Source organism: Stomoxys calcitrans, chromosome 1 (genome assembly GCF_963082655.1).
Source record: "Stomoxys calcitrans chromosome 1, idStoCalc2.1, whole genome shotgun sequence".
Lineage (NCBI taxonomy): Eukaryota > Metazoa > Arthropoda > Insecta > Diptera > Muscidae > Stomoxys > Stomoxys calcitrans.
In genome coordinates this window covers 144,796,533-144,818,633 of record NC_081552.1, presented here as the reverse complement: position 1 = coordinate 144,818,633, position 22,101 = coordinate 144,796,533, and the positions used below count along the sequence as shown (strand labels likewise).

The following is a 22,101-nucleotide window of genomic DNA, read 5'->3' as shown; positions in this document are numbered from 1 at the left end:
CCAACAGCATCTTTGAAAAAATACGGTCCAATGATTCCACCAGCGTACAAACCACACCAAACAGTGCATTTTTCGGGATGCATGGGCAGTTCTTGAACGGCTTCTGGTTGCTCTTCACTCCAAATGCGGCAATTTTGCTTATTTACGTAGCCATTCAACCAGAAATGAGCCTCATCGCTGAACAAAATTTGTCGATTCACTGAAAATGATTTCACTGAAAATGATTTGCAAGCGTTGCTCGTTAGTAAGTCTATTCATGATGAAATGTCAAAGCATACTGAGCATCTTTCTCTTTGACACCATGTCTGAAATCCCACGTGATCTGTCAAATACTAATGCATGAAAATCCTAACCTCAAAAAAATCACCCTTTATTTACGTCATGGGACCCACAATTAATACATCTGTTCCTTAGCCTATGGTTTATCCAGTCTCTTAGGACCTGCTAGAATAAAAATACCACCCTTGCCTCTTTCCAGGCGTTCGGAGTATATACAATTCCTAGGCACTCTGTGAAATAGAGGCCAGATGAAGCACCAGATAGTCGGCCTCCTTCTGTTGTCACGTTCGGACAACGTTCTGTTCCATCAGGTGCGGATGACTTAAATGGTTTGAAGCTCCCCACTGCTTTCTTGACCATAAATTCCGTTATGATAGGTCTTCGATCAACCTCATTATTCCAAGATTCCGGTGTCTCCTTGAGTCCCGTCGTATATTCTCATCAAAAGCCTCAACATGTGCTCCGTCTCTGCTCTCACTCCCATGTCGTCTACTACCGTTTCAGTTTGGACATGGGTTTTTGAGAGAAACTTTCTTATCTAGGCGGCATCATTAACTCTATCGACCTGTTTGCAGAAAAGTTTCCAGGAGGCACGTTTTGCCACCCTGGTAATTTTATTGTATTCCTTGAGCCGGGTAGAGTACACATCCCAGTAAACCTCTGCTGTGTTACGACATGCTCTGTTGTAAAGTCTGAGGACCTCTTTCCAAATATTGCGAATTTCACAGGTCATCCAGTGGTTTTCTTGGGCTGATTTCCTTTCTCTTCGAGAAAGGAAGAACAACTGTCTTCGAAGGACCCCACCAGTGCAGTCGTAATCCTGTTGATATGTTCGTCAATGTTTTCTATGCTTGGACAATCTAAATAACCTTGCCCAAGTCTTCTGCTGAGTAGCCTTCCGAATTTTGTCGAGTTGGTTTTCAACTTATTCCGGAAGCTTATCGGATTCAGCGGTGGCCGTGCTATTCTAAACCTAATGTAGCGATGGTCAGAGAAAGAGTGTTCCAGGGAGACCCTCCAATCCTGAACCTCATCCATTAGCTTTTCCGAACATATCGTCACATCTAATACCTCCTCCCTAATCCTATTAACAGAGATAGCGGTGTTACCAATATTAAGTGTTATTAGGTCGTTAGTATTCAAGAACTCTGCCAGGGATTGGCCCCGCTTATTAGTGTTGTAGTGCCAACACGACTACCCACGAAATGTGGTGAGAGTTCATATCGCACCCTATTAGTACCTCGTTTCCTGTCTGTTTTGCTTTCCTCACAAGCCGTTGCAGCTCCGACGTGGGTGGCGGTGTCGAACGGCAGATAAAGTGATGCCAGGTATGCTCCACTGTTGCATCCAACGTTAACAACTCTGATAAAAATATATAGTTCAAATTTTATGACAAATAACGCAGGTCCGCTGCCGAGTGCCAGTGTTAGCATAGAATAATGGGTAGTTGATATGTTCCAGTCCAGAAACTTTGTTCCGGGTCGTCCATGGCTCCTGAATTAAGGCAATATGAATCTTGACCTTGCTAATATTCTCCATCAGAGCGTGTGTAGCAGTCTCGCTCCGGTGGAGGTTTATCTGGAATACCTCAATCATTGGTCCTCCAGTAAATGGGCATCTTGGGAGTATTTGGTGATCTCATCGTCTGCTCCCTGTTCTGTAGACTGCAGTGACTTTCCTGTCACTGCACTGCCTGATGTCATGGTTTTAAGATCTTTGCCTAGTCTAGTCTTCCGACTCTTTATAAAGTCGGTAATGGTTCCATCGTCGGGTCCCTGATTGTTAAGCTGTATTGGGTTTCCATTCCCTTTACAGCCTGATGTTTCAATACTAGGATCTTTGCCTGTTAGTAATTGGGCTTCTTGGGAGTAGGTTATAGTACCATCATCGGCTCCCTGTTCGTTGGGTTGCATTGAGTCTCCTGTCGCTGCGCTGCATAATGTTTCAATATTAGGATCTTTACCTATCCCAGTATTCTGAATCTTTAAGTCGGTGACGGGTCCGTCGTTGGGTTCCTGTTTGTTAGGGTGTGTTGGGTCTCTCGCCACTGCACTGCCTGATATTTTAGTATTAGGATCTTTGCTTCTCCTAGTCTTTCCAATATTGAGAGATACCACGATTGTCTCGTTGTCGGCCCCCTGTTTGTTGGGCGGTGTTGAGTCACCTGCCACTGCTCGGCCTGATGTCGCAAAATGAAAATTTCTGCCTATCCTAGTCTTCCCAATCTTGAAAAAAAGAGCTCCCGTAGTACGCCATGCCTTTACTCATAGCCAAACTCTTCACGGAGACTTGATCAATGCCAACCACAAAGAGAGTTCCTTCCTCCTTCTCCTCCCTGTGGAACCTCCACACTTCTCTGCGACCAAACCTTGGTTTTGCTTGCCCAAGATTCCCAACATGCGTTTCGTCGCAAATTGACTGCCCCATCCCTTGATGATGGGGCTGTTTAACAGTATCAATATATTCTGCCGATGCAAAACGCAGCGTAAAGATGTCCCCGGGATGGCTGGCTTGGTTTTCCCAGAGTGCTTGAAAGCGGGAAGCGGTTTTTCTTCTTTAGTATTCCAGCAATGTGATGCTCTTCGGGAGATCTGATTCTTTTTCCAGCTTCCGTAGAAGTGCATGGAATGTCAGTTCTATCCCTTCCAGCATCCTGTACTTTCGCCAGATTACGCTGCCGGTACATACTCCTCTGTCTCGTTCGTGGTGCACCTGATCGCTTTCTCGGTCTGCTTGTGAGCTTAGCAAAGCCATCGCTCACTTCTGCTATCATCCCGATGCCCTCATCTCTCGATTCGGCTGCAATGACTGTTTCATTGACACAGTCGCTGTCTGAATCCGTGTCAGAATCACCACCTTTACTTAAAGGCTAGGGACGAACTGTGCATCCCTCTGGTTTATCCGACTCTTCCTCATTAATCAGTCTGACGAATTGTTGGACGCTTGAAGCATTACTCTTGACTACAGGTGCCAAGGCATCCACACCCATAGGAGGGGAGGACAACACACTACGGTCTAACGCCACCACCGCAGATGTTGAGTCTTTGGAGTCCATTTCTAGCCTTCCTCCAGAAGCCTTGAAATTTCGGGATAGGAAGTACCTATTCCGAGATACGTATATTATTTATTATTTTTATACCCACCACCGAAGGATGGGGGTATATTCATTTTGTCAATCCGTTTGCAACACATCGAAATATCCATTTCCGACCCTATAAAGTATATATATTCTTGATCACCGTAAAAATCTAAGACGATCTAGACATGTCCGTCCGTCTGTCCGTCTGTCTGTTGAAATCACGCTACAGCCTTTAAAAATTGAGATATTGAGCTGAAACTTTGCACAGATTCTTTTTTTGTCCATAAGCAGGTTAAGTTCGAAGATGGGCTATATCGGACTATATCTTGATATAGCCCCCATATAGACCGATCGGCCGATTTAGGGTCATAAAAGCCACTGTTATTATCCGATTTTGCTGAAATTTGGTACAGTGAGTTGTGTTAGGCCACTCGACATCCTTCGTCAATATGGCTCAGATCGGTTCAGATTTGGATATAGCTGCCATATAGACCGATCCTCAAATTTAGGGTCTTAGGCCCATAAAAGCCACATTTATTAGCCCATTTTCCTATGATTTGGGACAGTGAGTTGTGTTAGGCCCTACAACGTCCTTCGTCAATTTGGCTTAGATCGGTTCACATTTGGATATAGCTGCCATATAGACCTATCCTCCGATTTAGGGTTATATGCCCATAAAAGCTACATTTATTATCCGATTTTGCTGAAATTTGGGACAGTGCGTTGTCTTAGGCCCTCCGACGTCCTCTGTGAATTTTGCTCAAATCGGTTCAGATTTAGATATAGCTGCCATATAGACCGATCCTCCGATTTGGGGTCTTAGGCCCATAAAACACGCATTTATTGTCCGATGTCGCCGAAATTTGGGACAGTGAGTTAAGTTAAGCCCCTTAACATGCTTCTGCATTATCGCACTGATCGGTCCCGATTTGTATATAGCTGCCATATAGACCGATCTCTCGGTTTTAAGTTTTGGGGCCATAAAAAGCGCATTTATTGTCGGATGTTGCCGAAATTTGGGACAAAGAGTAAAGTTAAGCCCCTCCACATATTTCTGCTATGGGACATAAGTTATGAGTTTTGCACCGGATTTTGACGAAAGGTGGTTTACATATATAGCCGAGGTGGTGGGTATCCAAAGTTCGGCCCGGCCGAACTTAACGCCTTTTTACTTGTTAAAGAGTAGCATATCAAAAAACCCTTGGAAAGTTAGGTACAAGTGTACTGCTATTTTATACAAACAACAAGTAAAAAGGCGTTAAGTTCGGCCAGGCCGAACTTTGGATACCCACCACCTCGGGTATATATGTCTACCACCTTTCATAAAAATCAGGTGAAAATTGAATACTTTATGTCGCATAACAGTTATATCGAAATATGTTCCGATTTGGACCAAATACTAATAAGTACAAGTCATTGTTCAATTGTGTATAACAAAATATTGGCCTTTTTAGTAGCTATATCTTAAAATAAACCAATCTGAATCATGTACGACGCGGGTGTCGAAGAGCATAACACAAGTCACTGTGTCAAATTTCAGTGAAATCGTATTATAAATGAGCCCCCAACAGTGAGTTGTGTTAGGCCCTTCGACATCCTTCGTCAATTTGGACTTCGTTAATTTGGCCTAGATCGGTTCTTATTTGGATATAGCTGCCACACAGACCGATCTCTAGATTTAAGGTCTTGGACCCATAAAAGGCGCATTTATTATCCAATTTTGCCAAAATTTGGGACAGTAAGTTGCGTTAGGCCCTTCAACGTCCTCTTTCTATTGGTCCAGATCGGTCCAGATTTAGTTATAGCTGCCATATAGACCGATCTCTCGATTTAAAGTCTTGGGCTCATAAAGGCGCACTTTTGTCCGATTGCGCCGAAATTTGGTACGGTGAGTTGTATTAAGGCCTTCGACATCCTTCTTCTATTTGGCCCAGATCGGTTCAGATTTGGATATAGCTGCCATATAGACCGATCTCTCTCTATAAGGTTTTATGCCCATGAAAGGCGCATTTATAATCCGGTTTCGCTCAAATTTGACACAGTGGCTTATGTTAGGCTTTTCGACATCTGTTTCGTATATGGTTCATTTCGGTCTTTATTTGGATATGGTTACCAAAAAGGCCAATATTTTGTTCTCTCAATATCCGTGTCGAATTTGGTCCAAATCTTACCATATTTCCATAAAGCTGCCACGGGGGCATAAATTATGCATTTTCACCGGATTATGACGAAAGGTGATTTACGTATATACTCGAGGTGGTGGGTATCCAAAGTTCGGCCTGGACGAACTTAACGCCTTTTTACTTGTTTTTTTTTTTTTTTTTGAGGAGCGAAATAAAAACACGTCCGCTCCACTCAACGGCTACGGCTACTTTAGAGCTGAGGTGTTATTTGCAAAATTTCAAAGCCCTAGGTAGTCCGGGCGACTTTTGGCAGGCCCCTAAAGTTGGTCACCTCTACATTTCGAAAAATTGTTCGGGCTGCCAAATCTTCATTTATGGTCTGCTTCTCAAAAATCCATACAAAAAAAGTTCGCTTGAGGTGTACAATATCTCCACTGGTTTCGAGGACATTTAAGTTTTGATTTTATTTGTTGAAATGTTGGCCGAGATTGGCTTCGTATTTTGCAATTACGAACTACAATAATACCATTTCAAAACATATGAAAAAGGTGTATATTTTGCATTTTTATACCCACCACCGAAGGATGGGGGTATATTCATTTTGTCATTCCGTTTGCAACACATCGAAATATCCATTTCCGACCCTATAAAGTATATATATTCTTGATCAGCGTAAAAATCTAAGACGATCTAGACATGTCCGTCCGTCTGTCCGTCTGTCTGTTGAAAACACGCTACAGTCTTTAAAAATAGAGATATTGAGCTGAAATTTTGCACAGATTCTTTTTTTGTCGATAAGCAGGTTAAGTTCGAAGATGGGCTATATCGGACTATATCTTGATATAGCCCCCATATAGACAGATCCGCCGATTTAGGGTCTTAGGCCAATAAAAGCCACATTTATTATCCGATTTTGCTAAAATGTTGGACAGTGAGTTGTGTTAGGCCCTTCAACATACTTCGTCAATTTTGCCCAGATCGGTTCAGATTTGGATATAGCTGCCATATAGACGGATCCTCCGATTTAGGGTCTAAGGCCCATAAAAGCCACATTTATTAACCGATTTTGCTGAAATTTTGGACAGTGAGTTGTGTTAGGCCCTTCGACTTCCTCCGTTAATTTGGCCCAGATCGGTTCAGATTTGGATATAGCTGCCATATAGACCGATCCTCCGATTTGGGTTTTTAGGCCCACAAAAGCCACATTTATTATCCGATTTTGATGAAATTCGGGACAGTGAATTGTGTTAGGCCCATCGACATCCTCCGTCAATTTGGCTCAGATCGGTCCAGATTGGGATATAGCTGCCATATAGACCGATCCTCCGATTTATGGTGTTAGGCCCATAAAACCCACATTTATTATCCGATTTTGCTCAAATTTGGGACAATGAGTTGTGTTAGCCCCTTCGACATCTTTCTTTAATTTGGTTCAGATCGGTTCAGATTTGGATATAGCTGCCATATAGACCGATTTCTTGATTTATGGTTTTGGGCCCATAAAATGCTCATTTATTGTCCGATGTCGCCGAAATTTGGGACAGTGAGTTAGATTAAGGGCCTTGACATACTTCTGCAATATCGCGCAGATCGGTCCAGATTTGGATGTAGCTGCCATATAGACCGATATCTCGATTTAAAGTCTTGGCCCCATAAAAGGCGCATTTATTGTCCGATCTCGCCGAAATTTGGGACAGTGCTTTGTATTAGGCTCTTCGACATTTTTATGCAACTTGTCCCAAATCGGTCCAGATTTGGATATAGCTGCAATGTAGAGCAATATCTCTATTTAAAGTCTTGGTCCCATAAAAGGCGCATTTATAATCCCATTTTACTGAAGTTTGACACAGTGTCTTACATTAGGCTTTTCGACATCCATGTCGTATATAGTTCAGATCGGTTTATTTTTAGATTTAGCTAGTATACTTATTAGTATTTGGTTCAAATCGGAACCTATTTTGATATAACTGATATGGGACATAAGGTATGAAATTTTCATCGAATTTTGATGAATGGTGGTTTACCAATGGTGGTTACCCGAGGTGGTGGGTATCCAAAGTTCGGCCCGGCCGAACTTAACGCCTTTTTACTTGTTTTTTTTTTTTTTTGGTAAAGAAAAGTATTTTCAATTATTAGTCTTTTAGACTTGTGTGGTGTCCACCGTTATCACGGGAAGCTTAGCTGAAAGCTACCAAATGCATCCATAGGTTGCGGATTGTGGAAAGCTCTGTTTTTATGCAGAGTAACTGCCAATGCGGCCGCGGGCAGCCAGCGATTTTCGAGAGAAAGTCTCAAGTGAGGAGTCAGGTGGCTGGCGCTTAATTAAATACTAAGTGCCAATGATACTCGAGATGAGAAGGCGAGTTATTGGCGCCTTCAGGGGCGACTGGAGGCGAGCGTTGGATCTTGGAGCAAGCTGCTCGCGACAACGAGGGATACATATACCATCCCACAAAACCCATACGCCCTCGGAAAACTATAACAATCACTATGAGCAACAAGGGAATAGAAATAACGGACCCCCTAACGTTGTCGACCCACGCAAACGAAAAAAGAACCATGGTTTGCTGATCTGCATCTGGAATGTCCGCAATCTCTATAGAGAAGGTGCAGTATACGCGCTGGCGGATGTATTAAACAAGAACAAGGCAGATATAAACGCCTTACAGGAAGTGCGGTGGACTGGGAATGGCGTCACTCGAACTATACTATAGCTGTCATAATACGAAGCATGAATTTGGCTGTGGATTTGTGGTTGGTCGGAGACTGAAAAACCTTGTCTCGAGCTTTACTCCAGTGGATGAGAGGCTAGCCATAATCCGCAAAAATGCAAATATTGCCCATGAACATTCCACTAAGACACAGGGGCTAACTTCTCACATATCAATGAGTGCAGTCCGATTCAAGTTTAAGCACAACGATAAGGGGCCTCCTTTTTATAGCCGAGTCCTAACGGCGTGCCGCAATGTGACACCTTTTTGGAGAGAAGTTTTACATGGCATAGTACCTCACATATGTTGCTGGCATTAGGAGGGGAAAACCACCGCTGAACATTTTTTTCTGATGGTCTCGCCAAGATTCGAACCCAGGCGTTTACCGTCATAGGCGGACATGCTAACCTTTGCGCTACGGTGGTCTCCACAATCCGCATAAAAGCCAAATTCTTCAATATCCGCCTTATTTGTGCCCATGCTCCGACTGAAGAAAAGGACGAGCAGACCAAGGATATTTTCTACGAGCTTCTAGAAAGAAATTATAATCGCTACCTGCCCATGACATTGTTATCGTTCTGTGAAGATAAGGAAGGAAGATATCTTTGGTCCAACATTCGGAAAGTTTAGATACACGAGACAACGTCCGATTGAGTTAAGCCTAATAGATTTCGCCGCGGCAAAAAACATGTAGTTAGCAGCACTAGATTTCAACATAAAAAATATTCACAAAGCCACATGGCTATCACCCGATCAAAACACCAGGAACCAAATTGATCACGTTATGATAGATGGAATGCATTCGTTCGATCGATCCGTGGAGCGAATATAGATTCGGATCATAACATTGTGGCAGAGAGAGAGTGTAGAGAGAAACGTACGATCTGACACTGCACGGAAGATAGACATTGAAAAACTGCAAACACAACAGATAACAACGGCATATTTCATTCGACTGACCCAACTGCTTGATGAAAGCACACCTTGTTCAGATGATATAATGGCGCAGTGGCAAACCATTGTTCATTCCATGGAAAATGATGCGAAATCCGTAATTGGGTACCAAGGGTACAAGACAAGGCATGCCACTCGCCTATGCCGATGGCATCGATATCATAGGTCGGTCATCGGAAGTTGTAACTGCAGCCTTTGCAAGAGTCGAGAGGGAATCAGTGAAAATTCGTCTGGCAGTAAATGGAGATAAGGTAAAATGGATGGTATCAACTCCGAAAACGCCCTGCACAACCGATCCGATAAAAAAAATGGAGAAAGTTGGGAACCACAACTTTGAGATAGTCAGCATTCTATCTACCCTGGCACCGCCTTAACCGAAACGAATGACACCAGTTTGAAATAAAGCGAAGAATAAAATTGGCAAACAGATACTACTTTGGACTCAGAAAGAAGTTTAGAAACAAGGCCACCTCTCGACAGATGAAGATTACACTATACAGGACACTGATACTACCCGTGTTGTCATATGATTCTGAGGCATGGGTACTTGAAAAAGCAGACGAGGCAGTGCTTGGAGTGTTTTAGAGAAAGATGATTCGTAAAATTTATGAACCAGTTTGCGTTAGTGGAGAATATAGTCATCGTATGAACCACGAGCTGTATGACGACGATAGCATAGTTAAACGCATCAAAATACAACGGCTGCGTTGGCTAGGTCATATTGTCAGAATGGATGAAGAAGCTCCAGCAAAGAAGTCTTTTGAAGGCAAACACGGTGGTACAAGCAAACCGGGACGACCAAAAGCCCGATGGAAGATCAAGTTGTAGGAGACACCTCGAAACTTGGTGTCAGAGATTATAAAATGAGCTCAGAAATTCGATGCGATGAGAATGCTGTTCTACGTTCGGCTAATGGAACAAATGTTCTGTCATAGCCAATTAAAGTACAGTAAGTCCTTATTGAAAAAAACATGCTTAATATTTAATTTGTACTTTTTATGCCCACCACTGAAGGATGGGGGTATATTCATTTTGCCATTCCGTTTGCAACACATAGAAATATTCATTTCCGACCCTATAAAGTATATATTCTTGATCAGCGTAAAAATCTAAGACGATCTAGCCATGTCCGTCCGTCTATCTGTTGAAATCGCGATACAATCTATAAAAACAGAGATATTGAGCTGAACTGTTGCACAGATTCTTTTTTTGCGAAGAATCTGTGCAACAGTTAGGTTAAGTTCGAAGATGGGCTATATTGGACTATATCTTGATATAGCCCCCATATAGACCGATTCGCCGACTTAGGTTCTTAGGCCCATAAAAACATATTTCTTATCTGATTTAGCTGAAATTTGGGACAGTGAGGTGGGGTAGGCCCTCCGACATTCTTCTTAAATTTGGCCCAGATCGGTCCAGATTTGGGTATAACTGTCATATAGACCGATCCGCCGATTTGGGGTCTTAGGCACATAAAAGCCACATTTATTATCCGATTTTGTTGAAATTAGGGACAGAGAGTTGTGTTAGACCACTCGATATCCTTCTTCAATTTGACCCAGATCGGTCCAGATTTGGATATAGCTGCCATATAGACCGATCTCTCGATTTAAGGTTTTGGGCCCATAAAAGGCGCATTTATAGTCCGATGTCACCGAAATTTGGACAGGGAGTTAAGTTATGACCCTCGACATATTTCTGTAATTTGGCCTAGATCGATCAAGATTTGCATATAGCTGCCATATAGACCAATCTCTCGATTTAAGGTTTTGGGCCAATAAAAAGCGCATGTATTGTCCATTGTCGCCGAAATTTGGGACAGGGGGTTTCGTTAGGCCCTTCGACATCCTCCTTCAATTTAGCCCAGATTGGTCCAGGTTTGAATATAGATGCCATATAGACCGATTTAAGGTTTTGGGGCTATAAAAATCGCATATATTGTCCGAAATTTGGGACAGTGAGTTGTGTGAGGCTCTTCGCCATTTTTCTGCAACTTGACCCAAATCGGTTCAGATTTGGATATAGCCGCCATATAGACCAATATCTCGATTAAAAATTATGGCCCCAGAAAAGGCGCGTAATAATCACTGAAATGTGACACAGTGACTTATTTCAGGCTTTTCGACATCCGTGTGATGTATGGTTCAGATCGGTTTACTTCTAGATATAGCTACTTAAAAGACCAATATATTATTATACGCAAATGAACAATGACTTGTACTTATAAGTATTTGGTCCAAATTGGAACATATTTCGATATAGCTGCTATGGGGCATAAGGTATGCGTTTTTCACCGGATTAAGATGAAAGGTGGTTTACATATATACCCGAGGTGGTGGGTATCCAAAGTTTGGCCCGGCCGAACTTAACGCCTTTTTACTTATTTGTTTGTTAAAATAGTATATTGTAGATGATTTTTGAGTGAAATTTTAACAAGATATGCCAACTTATACATGCGCCATATGCACTTCAATATAGGAAATTTTTTTTTAAAGAATTGGAAAAACCCCTCGAATTAAAATTTTCCAAAACTAGATCCTTCAATTGGACATTTATTTGTTTACTCCATATGTCCCCTAAACTCATGCAAAACTTATTTTGCCCCTAACAATATTTGCAGCCTTCATATCAAATTTACTGAAAAATGCCGTCCTTGCCCGTAAGGGGTATTTTAGGAATTTATGTAAAAAAATCGGGCAGAATTTATTTTTTGTTTTTTTTAAATACGCTTTTATCTTCTAAATTCAAAGAGAATTGCTGTGATATATTTATTCTTTTTTTCGAATTTTTTCAATCTCTATCAGAAAATTTACGTTTTTCCCGTCTTTTGAAAATCGGCCCACAAAAAATGAAGATTTGGCAGCCCAAACAATTTTTCGAAATGCCGAGGTGACCAACTTTAGGGTCCCGCCATAGCCGCCAGACCGCCTAGGGCCTTGAAGTTTTTCACACAAGCTAACTTCTCAGTTCAAACTCCAAAGCGATATCTCTACGCGTTCTCACACGGCATATTTTTTGCTATTTTTTTTTATTTTCTCCCACTGTGCGTTTGTGTTACAATCTGGATTCTCTTCTGCTTGAAGTCCAAACAATTGTTACAGAAATTACCTGCACTTTAATTATAAGAATTTTATATTCTTGTTGTGTGGGTGTATATAAATAAATTACAAATTACAACCTAATACAGTATTTCTTCGCAATTTAAGTAATACAAGCTGCCTAGAAGATAAGCAGTAGCAAGTTTCATTACCTTTTACAATCATGATACTGTGAGCATCATGATACTCCGCATGCCTATTAATTGCCCAGGCCATCGGTCTTCTCCGGCAAACCAATACACCATTAAAGAGACTCTCAGGTTTATTGAGAGGCTTGGTGAGAATGATCTTAAAACTCTCACCCAAAGGCACCACGTCTAGATTCGGAAATGGCGCCACAGTCAGAAAAAAAGCTGTGGTCACCCGAAGGCCATCCCATGCCCAAAAGCGTTAAAGCGAACTATAGTAATATGAGTCCAGGACCTTTGCTAATATCGCTAAGAATTATTAGAGTGGACTGTCATATGTATACTCCGATGTCCTTGCGGAATTGCCTGCGCCTCCTCCAGTTTGTTGTTGTATCGTTGCGCTCCAAAAAAGATTGGCGAGACCTGGCCAGGCGCAGCACTGGATTATGTTAAGAAGCAAGATATTCCTTTTCGACCAATGGCACAAGCTTGGACCCCAAGGATTCCCTCAGATCCTGAATCCATTCATATCATACCATAATTCAAAACTTTCAACCACTGACTAAAATATTGGTAGATTAGATGAGGCTGATGGCGGCCGGGACATGCAGTATTCGTTATAAACTCCGTTTCAACAACTCTGAAGGAGTTATACCCTACGAATTCAATAAGTTGAAACTGAAGGTGTACTAAAAAAAAAGGACGTAACTCAAAAGGTACTTCAACAGCAGCAACTAGTGGATAAATCGTCCACACAGCAAGTATCCAGTGTCCTGAGGTAGAGTGGTACTTTTGCTTTCTCAACTGTCCCTGAATGCGTAAGGAAACTTATCATAACAATATCGAACGAATCTTGACAGGATGAACTCCTGACAAACGAGGCTAACGCAAGGCTGAGCCAAGAAAATATATTTCTTGACATAGAAGGTGCTTTCAATAATGTAAAACAAACGTCAATAATGAAGAAGCTGGAGTTTCTAGGCATCAACAATAACGTAATAAAGTTTTCTAATAACTTACTAACTAAAAGATGCATTACGGCAGGCTTGGGATCTGTAGATCTGAAAATATGGGCCAGCACAGGAACACCTAATTTACTTTGGAATGTAGCCATTAACAACATATTATTGTCTCTGGAAGAAAAAGGTGTAAAAGTGGTCGCTTATACTGATGACCTTGCGATATTGCGATCGCAGAGGAAGAGCTGCTTGATTCAGGCTGCTATGAGAATTTCTGACACGAGTTCTCCATCAAGATCTTAAATTTTATCGCTACAAAGTGGCTGTAATGCAAAAATTAACTGAACGCGATTTTGTTGCCCCCCAAAATGCATGTGAAATGCTGATTGACAACCTGCCTGAAGACGAGGTAGTTTTTTTTCCATTTCCAACATACCAATTGATATGCTGCAAAGAGTAAATACGAATTTCAAAAACCCACCTAATCAGTGTATGCGAAATAGGGGTTGTCATTTACAGGACGTCAATTTCAAGACTGCATGAAAAAATTGGGATATTGTATTCTCAAATAAAAACGAGTAAAAAGGCATTATTTTCGGACGGGTCGAAGTTTGGATACCCACCACCTCGGGTATATTTGAAAACCCCCTTTCGGCACAATCTGGTGAAAATTGGATAACTTATGCACCCAAATTCGACACGGATATTAAGTGGGTTAATTAATTATGTAGAATTATATATTTCAAATTTCAACAAAATCGGGTAATAAATAAAGCCTTTATGAGATTCAGACTCTTAATCGGCATATCGGTCTATATGACAACTATATCTAAATACGGTCCGATCTTTACCATATTTAGGTCGAATAGCGGGTGGCCCAAAACTACTTACTGTTTCAAATTTCAGGGAAATCGGATAAAATATTAGTCTTTTATTCCCTTCAGACCCTTTATCGGGATATCGGTCTGTATGGCAGCTATATTTTAATATAGTCCGATGCGAACCATATTTGAGGCGGATGTCGGGAGAACTAAGACTACCCACTGTTTCAAATTTCAGCGAAATCGGGTAATAAATGGAGCTTTTATGGGCTTCAGACCCTTTATCGGCAGATCGGTCTATATTGCAGCTATATCTAAATATAGTCCGATCTGAACCACATTTGGGTCCTATATTAGGAGGCAAAAAACTACTCAATGTTTCAAATTTCAGCGAAATCGGTTAAAAAATAAAGGTTTTATGGGCTGTAAACCCTTTATCTGAAGATCGGTCTATATGGCAGCTATACCTAAATATAGTCCGATTTGATCCACATTTAGGCTTAAGATAACCCTCTTTTTAAAATTCAGCGAAATCGGGTAATAAATAAAGCTTTTATGGGCTTCAGACCCCTTATCGGCAGATCGGTATATATGGCAGCTATACATAAATATAGTACGATATAGACCATATTTGGGTCAGATGTCGGTAAGCCTAAAATTACTCACCGTTTCATATTTCAGCGAAATCGAATGAAAAATAAAGCATTTATCGGAAAATCGGTCTATATAGCAGCTATATGCAAATATGGTCCGATTTGGCCCGTTCAACAACTTAACAAGCGTACATCAAAAAGACGCATCTGTGCCAAAATTCATCCCAATATCTCAATTTTTGAAGGCTGTAGAGTGCTTACAACAGACGGACGTGCAGACGGATATACACACGGACATCGTTAGATCGTCTTAGAATTATACGACGATCCGAAATATATATACTTTGTAGGGTCGGAAATTGATATTTCGATGTGTTCCAAACGGAATGACTAAATGAATATACCCCCTATCCTACGGTGGTGGGTATAATAATTCAAACAAGTAAAATGGCATTAAGTTTGGCCGGACCGAACTTTGGATACCCACCACCTCGGGTATATATGTAAACCATCTTTCATGAAAATCTGGTGAAAATTGCATACCTTATGTCCCATAGCAGTTATATCGAAATATGTTCCGATTTGGACCATATACTAATAAGTACAAGTCATTGTTCAATTGTGTATAACAAAATAGTGGTCTTTTTAGTAGCTATATCTAAAAATAAACCGATCTTCGACATTTTCTGCAACTTGGTCCAGATTTGTATATATGTTGACATATATCTCGATTTTATGTCTTAGCACCTAAAAGGCGCATTTATAATCCGATTTCACTGAAATTTGACACAGTGACTTATGTTAGGCTTATCGACATCCGTGTCGTATATGGTTCAGATCGGTTTATTTTTAGATATAGCTACTAAAAAGACCAATATTATGTTATACACAATTGAACAATGGCTTATTCTTATTAGTATTTGGTCCAAATCGGAACATTTTCCAATATAACTGCTACATATAAGCTATATAAGGTATGCAATTTTCACCGGATTTTGATAAAAGGTGGTTTACATATATAACCGAGGTGGTGGGTATCCTAAGTTCGGCCCGGCCGAACTTAACGCCTTTTTACTTGTTTTAAAGAAAGATTTTGATAAATTGCAATAAAATCTTTTCAAACGAAAACATTTCCTTAAAATTTTTCTATAGACAGTTTTGATAAATATTTTTAAAGGAAACATTTTAACCCAGTCAAAATGCATTTACAATAAAAAAAAATATTTTTTCAATATTTTACAACCATTTAGCGAAGAAAGATGGATTTAATTAAATTGACAAAAAATAGCAATAGCATGAATTCTATTTTATTTATTTTTTAATACATAAACCATCTAATGCAACAAGACACTAAAATGGTTTCCAGAAATCTCACTCCTAAGAATTTTGAGAAAAATTGTTGTTGGGTATTTTTGAATGTAAAAAATTGCCGACTTTCGGCAAAGACATGACCTTATATCACGGTACAAATTATTATACCCTCCACCATATGATGGGGGTATACCAATTTCGTCATTCTGTTTGTAACTACTCGAAATATTCGTCTGAGACCCCATAAAATATATATATATTCTTGATCGTCGCGACATTTTATGTCGATCTAGCCATGTCCGTCCGTCTGTCCGTCCGTCCGTCTGTCTGTCGAAAGCACGCTAACTTCCGAAGGAATAAAGCTAGCCTCTTGAAATTTTGCACAAATACTTCTTATTAGCGTGGGTCGGTTGGTATTGTAAATGGGCCATATCGGTCCATGTTTTAATATAGCTGCCATATAAACCGATCTTGGGTCTTGACTTCTTGAGCCTCTAGAGTGCGCAATTCTTATCCGATTGGAATGAAATTTTGCACGACGTGTTTTGCTATGATATCCAACAACTGTGCCAAGTATAGTTCAAATCGGTCCATAACCTGATATAGCTGCCATATAAACCGATCTTGGGTCTTGACTTCTTGAGCCTCTAGCGTGCGCAATTCTTGTCCGATCAGAATGAAATTTTGCACGACGTGTTTTGTTATGATATCCAACACCTGTGCCAAGTATGGTTCAAATCGGTTTATAACCTGATATAGCTGCCATATAAACCGATCTTGGGTCTTGACTTCTTGAGCCTCTAGAGTGCGCAATTCTTATCCGATTGAAATGAAATTTTGCACGACGTGTTTTGTTGTTATATCCAACAACTGTGCCAAGTATGGTTCAAATCGGTCCATAACCTTATATAGCTGCCATATAATCCGATCTTGGGTCTTGATTTCTTGAGCCTCTAGAGGGCGCAATTCTTATCCGATTAGAATGGAATTTCGCACGACTTGTTTTGTTTCGATACCCAACAACTGTGCCCAGTATGGTTCAAATCGGTCCATAACCTGATATATCTGCCATATAAACCGATCTTGGGTCTTGACTTCTTGAGCCTCTAGAGGGCACGATTCTTATCCGATTTGAATGAATTTTTGCACGAAGTATTTCGTTATGATATCCAACAAATGTGCCAAGTATAATTGAAATCGGCCCATAACCTGATATTGCTGTCATATAAACAGATCTGGGGATTTGACTTCTTGAGCTTCTAGAGGGCGCAATTCCTATCCGATTTGGCTAAAATTTTGCATGACGTATTTTATTTTTACTTTCAACAACTGTTAAAATAAGGTTCAAATCGGTTCATAACCTGATACAGCTGCCATATAAACCGATCTGGGATCTTGACTTCTTGACCCCTAGAGGTCGCAATTATTATCCGATATGCCTGAAATTTTGTACGATGGATCCTCTCATGACCATCAACAAACGTGTTTATTATGGTCTGAATCTATATATAGCCCGATACAGATCCCATATAAATCGTTCTCTCTATTTTACTTTGTGAGCCCCAATGGTCCGAACCGGACCATATCTTGATATCGTTTTAATAGCAGAGCAACTCTTTTCTTATATCCTTTTTTGCCTAAGAAGAAATGCCGGGAAAAGAACTCGACAAATGCGATCCATGGTGGAGGGTATATAAGATTCGGCCCGGCCGAACTTAGCACGCTTTTACTTGTTTTTTAATAGTTTTAGCCGTCCACTTTACGCTAATCCAAATTTTATTAGAATACCTGTTTCCTAACTCGAACTGGAACAGCTCCATTCTGGGGTATTTTTCCACCCATTCGTATTAAATGGGTAATTGAAATTGTTTGTAAAGACCGATTTACCTAGATTCATTTACATTTTAAAATAATTAATTCCAACGAAACTATTTCGTTTTTTCCTTGGAATTTCATAATTTACAATACAATATTTAAGGTAGTTGATACGGAGCTCATAGGTAGTTAGGATTGTAATCTATCAGTCAATAGCAAGCAGCATTGATTCTAGTAGAAATTTATTAGTTCTGTAGGCTTTTACCGTAGATTTGAACACAGTTCTAATTATTGATTTTCTTCCAAAAATATCGTTTTTTCAAATAAAAAAAAAATTAATACCCACCTTAAGTAAGGAAATGTCTTAAAATAATATTAGTCGGCAGACTTTTATGTATGAGAACAATTTTCATATTGCACTTACGGTTGTCGCTAGGTCATTTGACATCAATTATTTACTTATTATTATTTATTCATTTACCGAAAAAATTAGTGGGCCACGAAAGAATTAGTGGGCCGAAATCTTTTCGTATTTCTGACTTTTGGTTCTACCATCTTTTCTTATTTAATTATAGCCATATAATTAAATTAATTATAGCCATATAATTTAATTATAGCCATATAAAATTTGCATACAACTATTGCTGAATATAGCCATATTCAGCAATAGTTGTATGCAAATTTTACCGGACATTTTTTCCTTCCAAATCGGATTTTCGATCGAAAAAAATTTCATCAAAAAACTTAAGATGATTCGGCAAAACTATCACTATAAAACTAAGATATTCGCCAAGAATATCGTATCTATCACTAAGATATTCGCGATAAAGTGAGGTATATGTACCAATTTCACCGTAACTGAAGAATTTAGGCAATTTTCTTAGTATGTTTTTACTGAATTTTAAAAAAAAGTTTCTCTGTCACACCCTGAACTTTTGAAAGCTAAACGAGCGACAGCGAAAAGGGCTACCAAAAGTGGTTTAGGCGTATATCCGTGCAAGACAGAAGCTTTCTTTTCACCAGGAGCTACAAGTTACCCACAGTTGCACCTGTCTCCTCGGGAGGAGAGAATGTTCCATTCAATGAAATCGCAACATACATGGGTGTTTTGCTGGACAAGAAATTGAACTTCAAATTCAACATTTTGGAAAGGGCAAGAAAGTCAACTCCTGCCCCATACCCCGACAAGAGAGCCATTGGCAAAAGTTGACCGCGTATCATGCACTGGCTATATACTGCAATTGTCAGACCTATAATGCTATATAGTGTTGTGGTTTGGTGGAGGGCGCTTTAAAATTCAACCTACTGTTCAATACTCAGCCAGATGCACCGCACCCACTTCCACTTCTATAGTCTTCATTTATCAAGTGATCTTCTCAAAATTTTGCACATCGCCTTCTCTTTCTACTACCACAATTTGTTAGGATTTCCATAGGAATCGGTTAAGATTTTAATACAGCTCCCATATATATTTATGTCCCAATTTCCACTTGTAGGTCCTCTGCAAGAGCATATATCAACCGATCTTCAGCCCATTTGGGGTCTTTTGGAGACAGGCGGAATAAACCTGTACTCAATACCTAATACGCTTCGCAACATTCACTGGTAATGTATACAAAAATAGACTGTTGAAACATTTACATTTTAGTATGGCCAAAGCAGAATCGTGGCTGAGCAAAGCAGAATCGTCCATAACTGACTCTCTTATTATACCCACCACAAAAGGATACTAATCTATTCATTCTTGCTCGTCTCGACGTTTCGAGTCGATTTAGCCATGTCCGTCCATCTGTCGAAACCACGATTACGGTCGAACGCGTAAAGTTAGCGGCTTGAAATTTTGCACAGATACATAATGTTGGAGGCCACCGTAGCGCATAGGTTAGCATATGCGTCTATGACGCTGAACGCCTTGGTTCGAATCCTGGCGAGACCATCGGAAAAAATGTCAGCGATGGTTTTCCCCTCCTAATGCTGGCAACATTTGTGAGATACTATGCCATATAAAACTTTTCTGCAAAGGGGTGTCGCACTGCGGCACGCCGTTCGGACTCGGCTATAAAAAGGAGGCCTCTTATCACTGAGCTTAAACTGGAATAGGACTGCACTCATTGATATGTGAGAAGTTTGCCCCTGTTCTTTGTGAAATGTTTATGAGCAAAATTTGCATTTTTTCTGTTATGACTTCCAACAATTGTGCTAAGTACGATCCGAATCGGTCTTTAAACTGATACAACTCCCATAAAAACCGATCTCCTGATTTGACTTCTTGAGTCCTTACAAGCCGCAATTTTTGTCAGATTTGGCTAACATTTTGCATGCGGTGTTCTGTTACGACTTCCAACAACTGTGCCAAATTAATTTATAACCTCATATAGCTCCCATATAAACCTTTCTCTCGATCATCCTTGTTCGGTTTCTGAAAGATCTAATTTTTGCTGGTTTGAAAGAAGTTTGGCATGTAGAATAAAATTATGCCCTTCAACTAAATTTATTTTGTATACATTTTTAGCAGAATCCATGGTGGTGGGTTCCCATGATTCGGCCCGCCGAACTTAGCACGCTTTTACTTGTTTTAAATTCGATTTTAAATTTTGCACACAATACTTGAATTCCCAATGTTGGTTATTACTAGCCGTTTCCCACACAATATAATAATATCCACGATAAACACACAATGTACTAAAAATTGGCAATCGAAAAATTGCCGCCTTTCCCGTTTGTATTTTTATACCCTCCACCATAGGATGGGAGTATACTAATTTCGTCATTCTGTTTTGTAACACCTCGAAATATTCGTCTGGGACCCTGTAAAGTATATATATTCTTGATCGTCATGTCATTCTAAGTCGATCTAGCCATGTCCCTCCGTCGGTCCGTACGTCCGTCTGTCGAAAGCACGCTAACTTTCGAAGGAGTAAATCTAGCTGCTTGAAATTTTGCACAAATACTTTTTATTAGTGTAGGTCGGTTGGTGTTGTAAATAGGCTAAATCGGTTCATGTTTTGATATAGCTGCCATATAAACCGATCTTGAGTCTTGACTTGAGCCTCTTGAGCCTCTAGAGGGCGCAATTCTCATCCAATTTGGATGAAATTTTGAACAATGGCTTCTCTCATGACTTTCAACATACGTGTCTAATATGGTCTGAATCGATCAATAGCTTGATACAGTTCCCACATAAACCTATCTCCCGATTTTGCTTCTTGAGCCCCTACAATGCGCAATTCTTATCCGAATGAATTGAAATATTGCACAATGACTTCTACAATGTTCAGCATTCATTTAAGGTCCGAATCGGACTATAACTTGATATAGTTCCAATAGCATAACAGTTCTTATTCAATATTCTTTCTTTGCCTAAAAAGAGATACCGCGCATAGAACTCGACAAATGCGATCAATGGTGGACGGTATATAAGATTCGGCCCGGCCGAACTTAGCACGCTTTTACTTGTTTGTATTTGAAAGGATCTGTTATAATCTATATTTAAAGGAATGTAATGAGTAAGACAGACAATGATATTTACTTCAATGTGTGTCAATCGACAGCTCTCTAAATCCAAAAACGGCTTTGTCTGAAATGAAAGAAAAAAAACGATTTTTTTTTGGTTAATAAAAAAGATTTTTGGTTTTTGCAAAAAAAAAAAACAAGTAAAAAGGCGTTAAGTTCGGCCGGGCCGAACTTTGGATACCCGCCACCTCGGGTATATATGTAAACCACCTTTCATCAAAATCCAGTGAAATTTGCATACCTTATGTCCCATAGCAGTTATATCGAAATACGATCCGATTTGGACCAAATACTAATAAGTACAAGTCATTGTTCAATTGTGTATAGCAAAATATTGGTCTTTTTAGTAGCTATATCTAAAAATAAACCGATTTGATTCATATACAACATGGATGTCGAAAAGCCTAACATGAGTCAAAGTGTCAAATTTCAGTTAAATCGGATTATAAATCAGCCTTTTTTGGGACCAAGACTTTAAATCGAGATATCGGTTTACATGGCAGCTTTATGAAAATCTTGATCGATCTAGAAAAAATTGCAGAAATATGTGGGTTTAATTTAACTCTCTGTCCCAAATTTCGGCAACATCGGCCAATAAATGCGCCTTTTATGGGCCCAAAACATTAAATCGAGAGATCGGTGTATATAGCAGCATTGTCCAAATCTGGACCGATCTGGGTGAAATTGAAGAAGGATGTCGAAGGGCCTAACACAACA

The 22,101-nt window shown here is 40.1% G+C and overlaps 1 protein-coding gene across 2 annotated transcripts in view; it reads right to left on the bottom strand.

The window, feature by feature from the left end:
* LOC106095038 (FMRFamide receptor) overlaps positions 1-22,101 on the bottom strand; it is a 327,581-nt gene that overhangs the window by 143,906 nt on the left and 161,574 nt on the right. For both annotated transcript variants that reach the window (XM_059363538.1, XM_059363837.1), the window contains exon 3: positions 21,401-21,448. The gene's annotated coding sequence lies outside the window, so the exon portion shown is untranslated. The remainder of the gene's footprint in view (positions 1-21,400; positions 21,449-22,101) is intronic.